Here is a 15628-nt window from a genome sequence, read left to right as displayed (position 1 = left end):
AATAGTAAGCAGCTTTTATCAGTAATTTATTTCCAGAAGCCAAAAAAGGCTGTATATCAACTTTCAACTACCTCCTGTCCCCAGAATCCCCCACTCTCACAAGCATAGAAAAACTAGTTTATCTTACTGTTTTCAAGGGGCCCAGCCCTGTCTGCCTTCTCCTTGGGCATCCCAACTATGAAACCTGGCAGCAATTCTGGTTTTTGCATCAGTGCCTGATGCAACTCTTCAGTGAAACTGGGTTAGGGTGGGAGGAGACATGTCAGAGCTCAGGTCTTATTGGAAGCTGAACCATGACTAAGACATAGGAAGTCAGGACTGAGGCTACCAAAGATCTCTCTCTTCTGTCTCAATAGCTTGGATCTTCACTGGTCTTATCGTTCTTTATGTTTCTAAATCCGATCGAGGATTTCCACTGCCGGCCACGGACCCAGCTGAAATGAGATGAGATCATCTCAATAAGATGAGCCAATAAACTTGAGCACATTCCTGGTTCAAAAGCTTGAAGTGATCAATAAGACATTTGCTACTGTCCCATCTATCTCATGGAATGAAATTTATGGAGCCATATTGGGATATATGGTGATATTTTCAAACCTAACATCAGACTCATCCTTGAGGAGATCATGGAGGTATTAATATTTTGAGCCATCAAGATCTTTCTTGGTTGAACTCCAGTTGAAATCAATCGTTGCCCACATAGTCTTGTTCTCTTCCTATCAGATGAGGAAATGCTAGTACTGCTTGAACCACTGCATCACAGCCTCAGCACTGGGGGCTCTGACACAATGGGATAAAAGATTTTTTTAATTCTGTCACTGTATTTTTGGTCTCTGACTTATTTTTGTTGTTGTTGCTGTTTCTAAGGATTTCCATCTTTCCACTTGCACCTGTTCTTGCATACTGTCTACTTTATCCATTAGAGCCCTTAGTATAATTTTTTGAAATTCCCAGCTGGATAATTCCAATATCCCTTCCATATGTGCTACTGATGCTTGCACTATCTCTTATATTGTGTTTTTTGTCTTTTGCTATGCCTTGTAATTTGTTCTTGATAGCCTGACATGGTGTACTGGATGAAAGGAACTGCCATAAATAGGCCTTTAGTAACATGGTGGTGAGGCACAGGGGGTGGGGGTGGGGGGTGGGAGGGAAGCATTCTATAATTTTGTGCTTAGGTCTAAGCCTTTTAGTGACACTATGACCCTGGACTGTGAACTTCACAAGTGTTTCTCAGTTTTTTCTCCTTAGATGGGACAGGATGGCTACAGTGGGCTGGAGTTGGGTATTTCCTTCCCAGGGTCAGGCTCTGGTAAAATAGTTTCCACTGAGTGCAGGCCCTGTTAAGAAGAGCTAAGTGCTCTAGCCTATTTCAGAATGGCTCCTTTTCTTGTCCCCTGCTGGGCAAGGGAATTTTTCCCAGATATTTGATGTTTACTGTGAGGACCTGGTCAAGTTCCTGGAGGTAAATCTCACAAAATTGTGGAGAGTTCTCCCCCTGGAGAGTTTTTAACTCTTAGACTTGTCTACTCTGAGCCCCCCACCATTTACCAATTCCAGTTCCTGCTCTCCCAGGTGGCACTGGTTCCCATACAGCTTCTACTTGGCTCTGCTCTAGTTTGCCCTGTGTCCTCACTTCTCTTACAGATCCAAGAAGAGTTGTTGATTTTCCAGTCTGTTCAGGTTTTCACTTGTTCTTAGGATGGAGTGGTGGCCTCAAGCTCCTTCCATGAAGAGCTGGAAGCAGAAAGTCCCAAGAATTTTTTTAAATCCCCTTTGTCTCCACCATTATACCATGAAACAAGACAGGGAGCATGACTACCACCATCCACATTTTATGTTATCTTTGTTTTTAAGATGTACTTATTTGAAATGTATTGGGGAAGTTGCAGCGAGTGGGGAAAGCATGACTTTTAAAATTATAACAGCTTCATTACAAATAATTATCTCCATTACACTCAACATTTTTTTGAGTTTATTTATTTATTTTGAGAGAGAAAGAGACAGCACAAGTGGGAGAGGAACAGAGACTGAGAGAGAGAGAGAGAGAGAGAGAGAGAGAGAGAGAGAATCCCAAGCAGGTTCCATACTGCCAGCACAAAGCCCAAAGCAGAGCTTGAACTCTCAAAACCGTGAGATCATGACCTGAGTTGAAACAAAGAGTTGGATGCTTAACTGACTGAGCCACCCAGGCGCCCCTCCATTACACCCAACATTTTATGTTATCTTAGAGTACATTCTAGAAATATGCTTGAGAAATAAAAAATACCCTCTGATCCATGATCTGACCTAAATCAAAAAACCTAACAGAAATCAGGGAAAATAAAGGCCACTGAGCTAAAAGTAAGTGCTTGACCCTTTGGTGTCCAAGGGCCTTTCATGGAAAGTAGGGATCGTCAAAGTCTACTGGCTTTACATGGATGCTTAACTGGTGTGCTCTGTGCATAGTGACGCAACTGGTTCTGGCAGAGGGAATGCCTGAAAGGACAATGTTTGGGAAATGCAAGCAAGACCCAGGTAAACATTTCTTCTGAATGGAATTAGTGCTGGGAGGAGAACAGTGATCCGAGAAGACCGTTTCTTTTGGTAATTTCGTTAGTTGTCTGCGGCAGATACTGCATATTATTTCAAACATCATCTCCTACTCTGTCTAGTACAGGTCCCTGCTCTATAGAGGCTTAAAAGGGGGAAATCCACCCTTCCCAGACTCCCTGAAGAAGCATTTGTTGCTCTCCAATTGGATCCGATTATTGTCTGCATTTTTATGGGAGTAAGCAAGCGTTCTAGATTATACCAAACAGATGCATCCATGAGAGACTTGGAAAGCGTCAGTGAGTGATGGAAGGCAGCACTCATGAGGGAAGAAGGATCTGTGGCAGCCATGGCCAAGGTCTCCTCTATGGTCCCAGCAGCATGTGGTCTGGTTAGTTGGCAGTGGGGGCAGTGAGGTTTCTGCTAGAAAAGTCTCATTGTGTGGTTGGTGTTTCTTCTGGTTGCTTATTCCTGACAATGTAGTGTCCAAGCTTAGCTCCCTGGTCCTACCAGAAATTCTGTACTAACTCTGTTTGAACTAGCTGGGTGGATTCTGTTGTTTGCCTTTGAGAAAACTTGGCCTCTTCATGGTTTCCAGGCAATGAGGTGGCAGGGAATGGCCGCACAATCCATTCATATCTTTCTCTCTTCTCCAGTGCTTCCACATGACCAGATAAGGCTCTGAAAGATGAATCATCTGAAAGATGATTCTGATGGGCCAGCTAAGAGACCTGAACCTAATCTTTAAAATACACTAGAGGGGCGCCTGGGTGGCGCAGTCGGTTAAGCGTCCGACTTCAGCCAGGTCACGATCTCACGGTCCGTGAGTTCGAGCCCCGCGTCAGGCTCTGGGCTGATGGCTCAGAGCCTGGAGCCTGTTTCCGATTCTGTGTCTCCCTCTCTCTCTGTCCCTCCCCCGTTCATGCTCTGTCTCTCTCTGTCCCACAAATAAATAAAAAAACGTTGAAAAAAAAAAAAAAAAAAAAAAAAAAAAAAAAATAAAATACACTAGAAAGACCAATGTGAAAAGTTCAGAATTTCCTCACAAACTCTATCCTGAAAACACTGCTGATATCTTTATGTTTGAAGGAACCTATCTTGAAGAAATTAATCATATCCTATATTTTATACAGGAAGCCCACTTCAATGAGCTTCATAATAGTTAAATTTTTTTTTAAGAAAAAGAACACTTAAAGGAAAATATGCAGTCCAATTCATTAGTGAAGAGTTTGATAAGTTGTTTTTCTTTCCCCTGTCACTTCTTTTACATCTCTGAATTCAGAACTTTTTATTAGGCTTTAACATAGGGTTTCCATGTTTCATTGAGGTTCTCCTCAAAAGATTTTTTTTAAGCAACTGCATTTATTCTGAGAACATATCTATCTCTGCTACCTTCCCTATTAGGGCAGCTTACCTTATTTAAAATCTGGAAGCTGACCTAGGGCTATAGGTTTACATAATAAAAAGAACTCATGGGGCATCTGAGTGGCTCGGTCAGTTAAACATCCAACTCTGGATTTTTGGCTCATATCATGATCTCATGGTTCGTGAGATCGAGCCTGTATCAGGCTCTACACTAGCAGTGTGGAGCCTGCTTGGGATTCTCTCTCTCTCCCACTCTCTCTGTCCCTTCCCTGCTTGCTCTCTACATCAAAATAAATAAATAAACTTAAAAAAAAAAACTCATTCACTGAGTCACACGTGAAAACCATGACCCAGAAGCTCTGGGCACAGAGCACATAAATAGTAAATAAATAATAATTATGGAAGAAGGTATGAGTTTGTAAACAAAAACTAGATGTCTCTTATTTTGAGCCTGAGTATAGAACGATGTCAGGAGGATGGGGACGAGAAGGTTTTAAGCACTAGAAAAGGAATTTGATATCCATAAAAAAGATTTCACCATCTTAGGAAAGGATAGCTCCTCTCGCTCAGTTACCAATGGCAAAAACCTGGTAGTTATTCTCCACTCCCGTCCCCTTCTCACTTCTCATAGATGATCCATCACCCAACTTCTCCGTTCCAGCTCCAACATGTTTCTTGAATTCATCGATGTCTTTCCAAGTCTTCTGGCAACGTCAAAGTCCAGCTGAATATCATCTCTGGCCTGGACAACCGAAGCAGCCTCCTGACCAGCCTGCCTGCTTCCTTGCCAAGCCTTCTACCAGCCATTGTCTTCATAGTAGCCAGAGCCAACGTTAGCCACAGGGCAGCAGGCCACACCTGCCTCCACACCCTGCTTGGGTCCTGCCCACCTTGCCAGGTTCATCTCAGTACCATCCACCATGCTTCATCACGTTCCCCTTCCCATTAATTACAGGCCAACCTCCTTTTTTTCTCAGAGCCCACACAGGAGAACATCTTATCTGCCTGGAATGTCCTTCCCTCTTTGTGGCATTCACTCAGCTCTGAGCTAACTGCCACTTTTCAAGCCAGGCTCTCTCCCACCCCCTCCCCCATATCCCCATACCTCATGGTATGTCCCACCCCACTGCCCCTTATACTCTCCCAGCACCTGTTCTTTTCCCACAGATTGTCTCAGAGTTTGTAATCATATATTTACTCGTATCTTATCCTGCTTATGTCACTTCCCCACTAGACTTTAAGCTTCTCAAAGACTGACCCTTCCCTATTTTATTCACCATTGTGTTCCTAGAATGTAACATTGTGCCTGGCACATAGCAGGTTCTTACGTGTATCCATTTTAACTTCTGGACAGATCAAAAAGCTGCTTAGGATATTAATTCAGAAGGATTTAGCAATAAGCAACAAAGGGGGAATTAAACTTAAATGAAGAAAACTCTGGTTGAAAAACGGATCTGGCCAGTACCTCCAGAAGCTGGGGGGAAGAAATGACAACTAATTACATATACTGCTCACTCTGTGTTGTTTCCACCTGCCAATCTTCAAAAATATAGATAACGGTCCTTGAAATTGGAGTTGCAATAACCAGTTTGTAAAGCAGCTCACATTATCTACTAATGTTACAGATAAGTGTATCCAGAAATCCACTCTTACTGTATAAGCAACAGACGCATGTGCAGGAATGCAGGAATAATACTTAATTATTCATAACAGTCCTAAACTGGAAACCACCCGGTGACCACCAACAGTAGGCTAGATACATAAATTATGGTTTAGTCATGCAGTATAACACAACTATAAGGATGAATTTCACAAACTCAATGATGAGGAGGCAAAAAAAAAAAAAAGTCAGATGCTCAAGTCACAAACTATATGATTCCATTTATACAGAACTCAAAAAAACAGACAAAATTAAACTATGGTGTTTAGGGATACAAGCTTAAATGTAAATGTATTGATCCTATTGATCCTAAGAAAGAGCAAGAAAGTGATTGTCATAAAATCAGGGTACTAGTTACTTTTAGGGAGCAGTGGGGCCATGAGGGGGTCTCTAATTGCTGATAAAGTTCGATTTCTTGACCAGTGTGGTAGCTAAATAAGTGTTTGCTTTCGGGTAAATATTGAACGGTGTTTTAAAAAACTAAATATGCATAAGAATCACTTATTTTTGTTTTGGAATAGAGAGAATGAGAGAGACAGTGGGGAAGGGGCAGAGAGAGAGGAAGAGAAAGAGAGAGAATCCCAAGCAGCATGGAGCCCGATGTAGAGCTCAAACCCACGAACCCACAAACCGTGAGATCATGACCTGAGCCGAAGTCAGACGCTTAACTGACTGAGCCACCCAGGCGCCCCTAAAAATAACAATTCTCAAGCCCGAGACCCAGAGAGGATTCAAAGAGTATAACTCAGGCCCAGGAAGTTACACTTTTTTTTTTTTAATTTTTATTTATTTTTGAGAGACAGAGTGTGAGCAGGGGAGAAGCAGAGAGAGAGGGAGACACAGAATGCGAAGCAGGCTCTAGGCTCCGAGCTGTCAGCACAGAGCCGGACGCGGGGATCACTCACGAACTATGAGATCATGACCTGAGCCGAAGTCGGACACTCAACCGACTGAGCCACCCAGGTGCCCCCAGGAAGCTACACTTTTAACAAAGGACTTGAGAGATTCTAAGGCAGGTGGTCCTCAGGCCAGACTTGGGAAAATAAAGATTGACAACCTCAAAGTTGGAAAGGACTTTAAGGGACAGTCAGAAAGCTTACCCAGATTCCCAATTTATCGCTTTGGCATGAAGGGCTCGGGGGCTTCAAGATCCTTCCTTCAAGCCCTCCTTTGATCCAGGCATGGAGCCCATTGGTAGGGGACAGAAATACAAAGACCACTTGCAACCCAGCAACAGTTTAAGTAAACTTAGAAACAAAGTGAGGGAGAAGCTCAGAATTGTTCTGCAGTGTCTCTAAGGTCACAGCTGTGTGTCTCATGAGAAAATTAACCATTGCAGAGTTTCTTCACTACATTTGATCACTTTTGTAGCTTTTAAAAGAGTGGCCTTATAATCATCACTGGGCTCAGCGTTGCTTATTTGTCAGGTGCGAAGGGCCATGATCTTGCGATGTGCGATATAGAAAACCAGGCCCGTCTTGGTGGAGGTGTTAAATCTGCAAGCACCCATGTCCAGTACAGCTGTGCCCTGCTGGAAAGACTGGTTTTCTAGGGAAATGCAGGCGGATGGAATGCGCAGACCCATTGTTTCCTTGCCTCTCTAACAGAGAACTTCCCAGAGCTTTCTCTCTGGGCAGCAGCTCCTGGGCCCCAGGCCTCTCCCAGGTGCCCTCCCCACCCCCACCTGCACCCGCAGGGCTCTGTGCCTCACAGAATGGTATGCAAGCAGTGGTGATAACAGGGAGGCTGCCGATCAACTCTGCTGGGCTGAAGTCACCATTGAAAACCACTCAGCCAGAACTAGCCAAATATACCCATTCATCAGAACCACTTGCCTCTTAAAGTTAGGTCCTAATCCCTAATGCTACTCACCGAAGAAGCCTGTGTTGTGTTGTGTTGTGTTGTGCTTCAGTTCCCTGGAGACTTGTGATATCTGCACGCGGTGGGGTCTTCCCTTTATTTTTTGCCTGCTCCTCAACCCCTCTTGGGTTCTATGATTTTTCAAGGACCTGTGCTCAGGATTCCTCCAATGTTGACTGGAGCCAGACATGTCTGGGCACATCTGGAATCCCTATCTTTCCTTTCCTGGACCGAGCGGACAGCTTTCCCTGAAAACCCCCTTACTCTGATGATCCCACCTGCCACCTGGAGTCCTCTCACAGCCAGTCCCCAACCCCAAGCTTCCCAAGCCTTATTGTTGCCCGGATTGTTTCCCACCAGCCAGAGGAGTGTGTTCTGTGTTTCAACCTCACCCTCCCATCTATAACCCCATAAGCAAAGGGAAGCTGCCGGAAAGGGTGTATTCCTAAGCTGGAGAGTTACAATCAGGGTGGGCTTTGAGGAAAATGATCAGGGGGCAGTAAGCTTCCATTGCTTTATTGAATTTGGAAAGTCTGTGAAGGAAAAAGTATTATGCATATGCAAGCATAACCTCTTAACGCATTTTCCAAGGATCTCAAATGAAAAAATTTAATACACAAAATGGGAAGAACTGCAACTTTGTGGGTGGTATCCTGGAAAAAGCTTTGGGCCAGGACGAGAGAGAGAAGGATTCTCTTCTCACTTCTGCCAATAAATAGTTTGAGGCCTTACGCAAATTGCTTGGTCTTCGGTTTCCTTATTTCTACAAGGAAGCATTTGGATTTACCAACAATTTCTTCCAGCTCAGAAATTCTATAAATTTATGGGTACACATTATTCGTATTCTATTACATGTAAGGACTATGTGAGCAAAAACTGGACCTGAAGACTTAACTGTGCTACTTGTCTCCACCCATCTTTTCCCTCCCTGTCCCAAGTAATATTAAATTTCCAGCAATGCCTGCTGGGTCAGCGTCCCACCTGCGCACCACGCATGTATAGTCATTTGTGTCCTCAGTAATTAGCTTATTCTCTCCCACCTCATCCCTGGATTGCAAAAAAGAACAAGCTATACAGTATAACATAACATAATAGGAGCAATTAGGGTTGGGGCAATGTCAATAAGCCTTGAAACTCCCAACGAGAGAATAAGATATTCAAGTCCCATAAAGTTGTTATCGTTCCATCTCAGATTTGGCCCCAAACTTCCTGGAAGCCAAGGAGAAAAAGGAAGCCCCACAGATAGACAATTAGCACCTTAGAACAGAAAGTTCACAAACATATGAACCAGCGCTTTCAGGGATGTGCGGCTTCCCTATATCCTATTTCCAAAAGATCTCTGGGGCTTTTCATATGGGAACAAAAATCAACAAAGTGGATCCTGCACTCAGCAGCCGGCCCTCAGTGAAATCGGTGGGAGAGAGCATCTGGCTTATTTTTGTACCATTTCTCATAAAACCTGCAGTAGTCTGACTATAGCTACAAAGTCAGGTGATAACCAGTGCTATGCACGAAAAGGAAGAGGCTTAAGGGGGACAATGAGTGATGAAGTTGACCAGAACTGTTTTCACAGAATAGTTAGGCAAGTCCTTTCTGACTTGATGGCATCTGAGCAGAGATCTGGAGGAAGTAAGGGAGAGAGTCTCCAGAATCCCTGAAAAGAGCATTGCACGCACAGAGAGAGCAGCAAGTGTAAAGGCCCTGAGGAAAATACCAGCAGGAGGCCAGGGTGACTAGAGTCGGGTAGGTGCTGGGACTAGTGATGGGGAGATGGAAGGAATAAGGTCAGAGGCAGCGTGGAGGACAGATTGTGTGTGGCCAGCAGGGCTTTGGCTTTCACTGTAGGTGAAATGAGAAGACATTGGAGGCTTTCAAGCCCAGTGTGATTGATGTATGTAGCCAGAAATAACTGCAGCAGGGGCATCTGTGTGGCTCGGTTGCTTAAGCCTCCGACTTGATTTTGGCTCAGGTCATGATCTCCGGGTTCATAGACTCGAGCCCTGCATCAGGCTCTGTGCTGACAGCATGGAGCCCCTGAGGGATTCTATCCCTCTCTCTCTGCCTCTCCCTTGCTTGCACTCTTTCTTTCTCTCTCAAAATAAATAAGTAAACTTTTTTTTTTTTAAAGAAATAACTGCTGCAGCTTCTTCCTCCTTCTGAAACCCCAGAAGCTACAGAGAGAGCCAGGACCCCTCCTCTGCCATTGATGGGATCTTCGCAATCCAACCTGAAGATTCAAGGTATGCATAGCCCTGAGAGTGAGCAGCTCCTTAAATTTTGCCTCACCCTGGTCCAGAACTTGGCTCCCAAGACCAGAACCCCAAGAGGGCTAAGACAGTAGTTTCCAATTGGTCTTTGTTCCTTGTATCCTGAGGGTTCTTCAGAGAGATAAACACCCACCCCTGCTTGCTTGAACAAGTAAGTTCTGTTTCCATCTGTGTCAGAGCTTCTGTTTTTTTTGTTTTGTTTCGTTTTTAAGATTTTATTTTTAAGTAGTCTCTACACCCAATGTGGGACTTGAACTCACAACCCTGAGATCAAGAGTTGCAAGCTCTGGGGCGCCTGGGTGGCTTAGTCGGTTAAGCCTCCGACTTCAGCTCAGGTCATAATCTCGCGGTCCGTGAGTTCAAGCCCCGCGTCGGTCTCTGTGCTGACCACTCAGAGCCTGGAGCCTGTTTCCGATTCTGTGTCTCCCTCTCTCTGACCCTCCCCCATTCATCCTCTGTCTCTCTCTGTCTCAAAAATAAATAAACGTTAAAAAAAAAATTAAAAAAAAGAAAAAAGAGTTGCAAGATCTACCAACTGAACCAGCCAGGCGTCCCAGAGCTTATGTTCCCTGTCAGTCAGTTATTGCTTGCAAAAAAATCTGTCTGGAAAAAGGATTGCAGGATATTCACCAGACTGTCCTTGGTTATCCGTGGTCATCATAGGTGGGTATGGGAGGGAGGATAGAGGAAGCCAGCAGGCAAGGGTAGAAGTTATTCTAAATTGTTGCAACTATGTACTATAACCAGGCATAAATTTTGTTCCTTTTAAGGGAACATGAGGGGCACCTGGGTGGTTCAGTCAGTTAGTGTCTGACTCTTGATTTCTGCTCAGGTCATAATCTCACAGTTCATGAGGTTGAGCTCCTGAATAGGGCTCTGCACTGACAGCGGGGAGCGTGCTTGGGATTCTCTCTTCCTCTCTCTCTCTGTGCCCCTCCACTGCTCATGTTCTTTCTCTCTCTCTTGCTCTCTCCTCTCTCTCAAAATAAATAAATAAAAATTTTTAAAAAATAAAGGAAACATGGTATGAAAAAACTAAAACCTGTAAAATTATTGGAAGATGCTGGGATATGACCATTCTGAGGTGGTCCTTCGTGGGTGCTGTTCAGTCTGGATAAGGAAGAGAAAACTGGAAGGGAGAGAGGACGGGGAGTGCTTTGTCCTGGTGGGCACCCCAAAACTTTCTGGATTTAATAGTAATAAAAGGCTGAACTTGATGATTCCACAGGAAGCGTGTTGAATTGGATGGTTGTCTGCCACAGACACAACCAAACAAGAAGCAGGGTATTGAGAAAGCAAGCCTCTTTATTGGTATCCTCAGGCTACCTTAACAAATGCTGCAAACTAAGTGGATTAAAATAAGCAAGTTGTATCCTCTCATCTTTTGGAGGCTGGTGGTCTGAAATCAAGGTATTACTAGTGCTATGTTCCCTCCAAAGACTCATGGGGAAAAGCCTTCCTTGCCTCTTCCAGCTTCCCACAGCTCTGGACATTCCTTGGTTTGTGGTTCCAGTTTCGGCCTCTGGCTTCACATGGCCTCTTCTTCCTTTTCTCTAAGGTGTCTCTGATAAGGATCTTGTGTTGGACTTAGGGCCCACCCTAAACCTAGGATGATCTTCTCTGGACAGCCTTCATTTAGATATGACATTCCAAGATATGACATATCTTTTTGGGAGCCACAATTCATCCCATCCAAGGGACACTTCTAGAGACAACAGCCCACAATAAATGGTAGATGTTACAGCCTCCACCACCTGGGAGAAGCAGGAGTGCAGCCCGAGGGTGTTGCCAAGATAAAGTGAGATGTCGAGCACAGAGTAACTGCACATAGTAAGAATTCAACCCCACACGTGTAAGAAGCAGGGGAGAAGCAGGAGAGAAACAGGAAGGGGCACAAAGCCAGAAAGCAAGCAGCTAAATGAAGGCTCTGAAGTCAGGCAAGCAGGTGTGACGGGATCAGCAGGTCAATGAGGTAGCTGGCACAGGGGACAACGTGATGACTGGGTGTGGCACAGCACTTTGGGACCCTGGCTGCACTTTAGAATCACCTGGGAACTTCTTAAAAAAAATTAAAACTCAGTCCCCTCCCTCAAAGATTCTGATTTAATGGGGTTGAATTGGTGCCAGGGCATTCATACTTTTTAATGGTCCCCAGGGGATTCTAACGTGTGGCTCAAGTGGAGGAACACTGGTAGCTGATAGAGCAGTTGAGGGAAGTTGTCCAAGACCTGGGTTCTTCTCCAGGCTCTGATGCTCTCCTTGGACCAGTAAATTCACTTCTCCCTGGTGATGTGGTGTCGCTCAGAGAAAATAACTAAGGTTGCTTTTTTTGTGCTTGTTAAACACTCCCTCCACACGATCATCTTAGCTCTGCTCCTGCTGCCGGGCCAGTTTTGAGACCTTTCGTGAATGCATACTGCTCTGATTTTGCTTTCCATAGGCTTCTGCACAACTGGAGTGATTGCACTATGCTTCGGGACTCCAGCGTGGCCAGCTGTTCAAATTGTTACAAGATTTTAACGTCCATGTGATGTGTCTATCTAAGGAGACCCGTATTCTTTCAAAGCATTCCCCAAATGTCAGCCACGGTTATTTAAAGACCCCCTCCCCATCGACGGCACAGCACCATGGCTCACTCCTTTGTTCCTCTATTCTGAGTACTCTTTCCTCTGGGGTCTGAGGAAACCTCTTTTTTTTTTTTAATGTTTAAAAGAGAGACAGTGTGATCAGGGGAGGGCAGTGAGAATCCAAAGCAGGTCTATGCTCTGATATGTTAGCACATAGCCCATTATGGGGCTCAAACCCACAGACCTTGAGATCATGACCTGAGATGAAGTCAGACACTCAACCGACTGAGCCACCCAGGTGTCCCTAAAACAAAATCTTTCATTCTCATATCTAGCTTGAGCAAGAAAGAAGACACAAACTCACCAGAGCTCTTTGTATTGCAATACTTACTCATCTCTAGGCCTTAGAGTTTTATTACCCATGTAAAAGTGTTACGGGTGACCATACAATATCTTGAGATACTAAATTAAGTGTATTTTTTTTAACCCTCTCCCCCATGCAAGAAAGTAACCAGGCCTGTGTTGATCCTCACAGTCATGCCCTGGATCCTCAGAGGGCAGCTCAAACAGAGCACAGTCTTGGGTGTGCCCTCTTGGGTGTGTTCCCCACGAGAAGCAAGCCCAATGAGCAACATCCAGCATCCTGGGCTCTGAGATAAACCCACTGAGTGTGGCCAAGGAGCTCTTCTATTCAGAAGGGGCCCTGCCATCCTGTTTAGACATTCTAGACACCACATCTGAACTGCAAAACTAAGCTACATTGGGAACAGGATAAATAATCTGTCAGGGATTGAGAACTAACATAAGGCTGAAAATAAAGATTAAATGAGCCCCTCCTGGGACAGAGAAGAGGTAGAGGTAGGAGTTTCCTGGGATTGGTATCAGCATAAGATTTGAGTGACTTTATTTTTTTTTTTAATGTTCTGAAATTCCACAGTGAAATATCCAGGTTTAAAGATAATGCTAAGCCCTCATAAGAATGCAAGTAACAGAGACAGGAAACAAACAAATCTCCTAAGTTACTGTGCTGTGGTAGAAGAGCACTGAATTGGGAATTGATGTAGTTGAGCCGGCCTTCAGTGCTACCTTGTCATTAACTACTTATGCGACCTTAGGTAAGATTCATAACCTTTCCAGGGCACATGTTTTCTCACCTACAAATGAGGAAGTTGAATTACGAATTATTAAAATGGCCTCCTAGGGCACCTGGGTTGCTCAGTCAGTTGAGCGTCCAACTCTTGGTGTCAACTCAGATCATGAGCTCATGGTTCGTGAGTTCAAACACTGTCAGTGCAGAGCTGGCGTGGAATTCTCTCTCTCCCTCTCTCTCTTTCTGCCCTCCCCCACTCACTCTCTCTTTCAAAACTAAACATTAAAAAAAAACTTTTAAAAAATAAAATAAAATGACTTTATACGGGCGCCTGGCTGGCTCAGTCAGTTGAGTACCCAACTCTTGATTTCAGTTCAGGTTATGATCTCATGGTTCATGAGATCAAGCCCCACATTGGGCTATGTGCTGACAGTGTGATGCCAGCTTGAGATTCTCTCTCCCCCTCTCTCTCTGCCCCTCCCCTACTTGCACGTATGCACTCTCTCTCAAAATAAATAAATAAACTTTGAAATAAAAAATAAAGTAAAATAAGTGCACCTGGGTACTCAGTCAGTTAAGCGTCCAACTTTGGCTCAGGTCATTGTTTCACAGTTCATGAGTTCAAGCCCTGCATTGGGCTCTTTGCTGTCAGCATGGAACCTGGAGCCTGCTTGAGATCCTCTGTCTCCCTCTCTCTCTCTCTCTCTGCCCCTACCCCACTTGCTCTTGCACACTATCTGTCTCTAAAAAATAAATAAACATTAATAATAATAATAATAATAGATAAAATAAAATGGGTTTCTACATTTAGAGGTACAAACTTACTTTATTTACAAGGTAAATAAGTCATGGGGATGAAAAGTACAGTATAGAGATTATAATCAGTAAGATTGGAGTGGTGTTGTTTAATGACAGAAGATGACTACACTTATGGTGAGCGCTGAGTAATGTATAGAATTGTTGAGTCATTATGTTGTATACCTGAAACTAATATAATAATGTATGTTAATTATACTTCAATAAAAATGAATAAATAAGTAAAAGAATTATGTTAGACTCTTAACAATGATAGGTAGATACATACATACATAGAAAGATACATAGATACATAAATACATAAGTAAATAGATAAAATGGCTTTCTACATACACCATAATCCAAATCCATGGGAGTAAGCTAAAAATTAAAAGGGACTTATTATTTTATAGTGAGGACCAGCATTGAGCTGGGTGTTCAGTGAGATCTGTTATCTCAATAAAATTTTACAAGCTATAATGACACAGGTGGTTGCCCCACTCTATATCCCTTCTATAGCCGAGAAAACTGAGGTTTCTTGGCTTAAGTAATTTTTCCCAAAGTCACACAACTTGTAAGAGGTGAAGTTTGGGATTGCCTAGCTAAGGTTTATTTGACTCCACAACTCGTTAAAACATGATTCTCTATACTTGTGATTTTGTTTGTGAGTTTTCATTGTTAGTTGGAGCCTAGCACAATCCACGAAACACAATCCATCCAAAAACATGGTTTTTGGGGAACGAATGTTGACTCTATAATCCGTAATCAAACTGGTTCACCAGAAACCCACAGCAGCTAGAATAGTGCCTAGCACACAGTAAATGGTCCATAAATATCTGTTGTTAGTAGACTACTCCCCCAACATATTAGCCCAACATGCTGCTACAGCTAAAAGGACTAACAGGTTCAAATGTTTGGTCTAGAAGGATACCGGAAACCATGAATAAAGCAGAAATAGCATATCCTTAACACAACAGGCTATGTGCTATTCACCATGCGTTGTGGCTGGTCCTGCGAGGCTTTATCTCCCTCCACTCTCTGTACCTGCATAGAGAAGCGAAGGAACTGGAGAAAATTCAGAGTTGAAAGTGCTTTTGTGAGTGAACAACCTTAGACTATGGACTCTTCAGGGATCCTGGGTGGCTCAGGCAGTTAAGCGTCCGACTCTTGATTTCGGCTCAGGTCATGATCTCACGATGGCGGAATCAAGCCCCACATCAGGCTCCACGCTGGTCATGGAGCCTGCTTAAGAAACTCTATCTCTCCCTCTGCCCCTCTCCTCATTCACACTCTCCTTCTCTCCCCCCCACCAAAAAAAAAAAGAGTATGGACTCTTCAGTCTCCAGTGCTCTCTTCTCAGTCATCATTGTCTCAGCCAATCAACAGAGTTGCTACTTTTTCAATCCGTGGTCTGTCTCTAGTCAGAAAGCTACCAGATGATCTCCAAGGCAATGTTTGTGTTCAAACATTCCAAAAAGCTAAGCTGAAAAAA

Source organism: Panthera pardus, unplaced genomic scaffold (assembly GCF_024362965.1).
Source record: "Panthera pardus isolate Hobbes unplaced genomic scaffold, ASM2436296v1 HiC_scaffold_20, whole genome shotgun sequence".
NCBI lineage: Eukaryota > Metazoa > Chordata > Mammalia > Carnivora > Felidae > Panthera > Panthera pardus.
Note: the sequence above shows the minus strand (reverse complement) of the source record.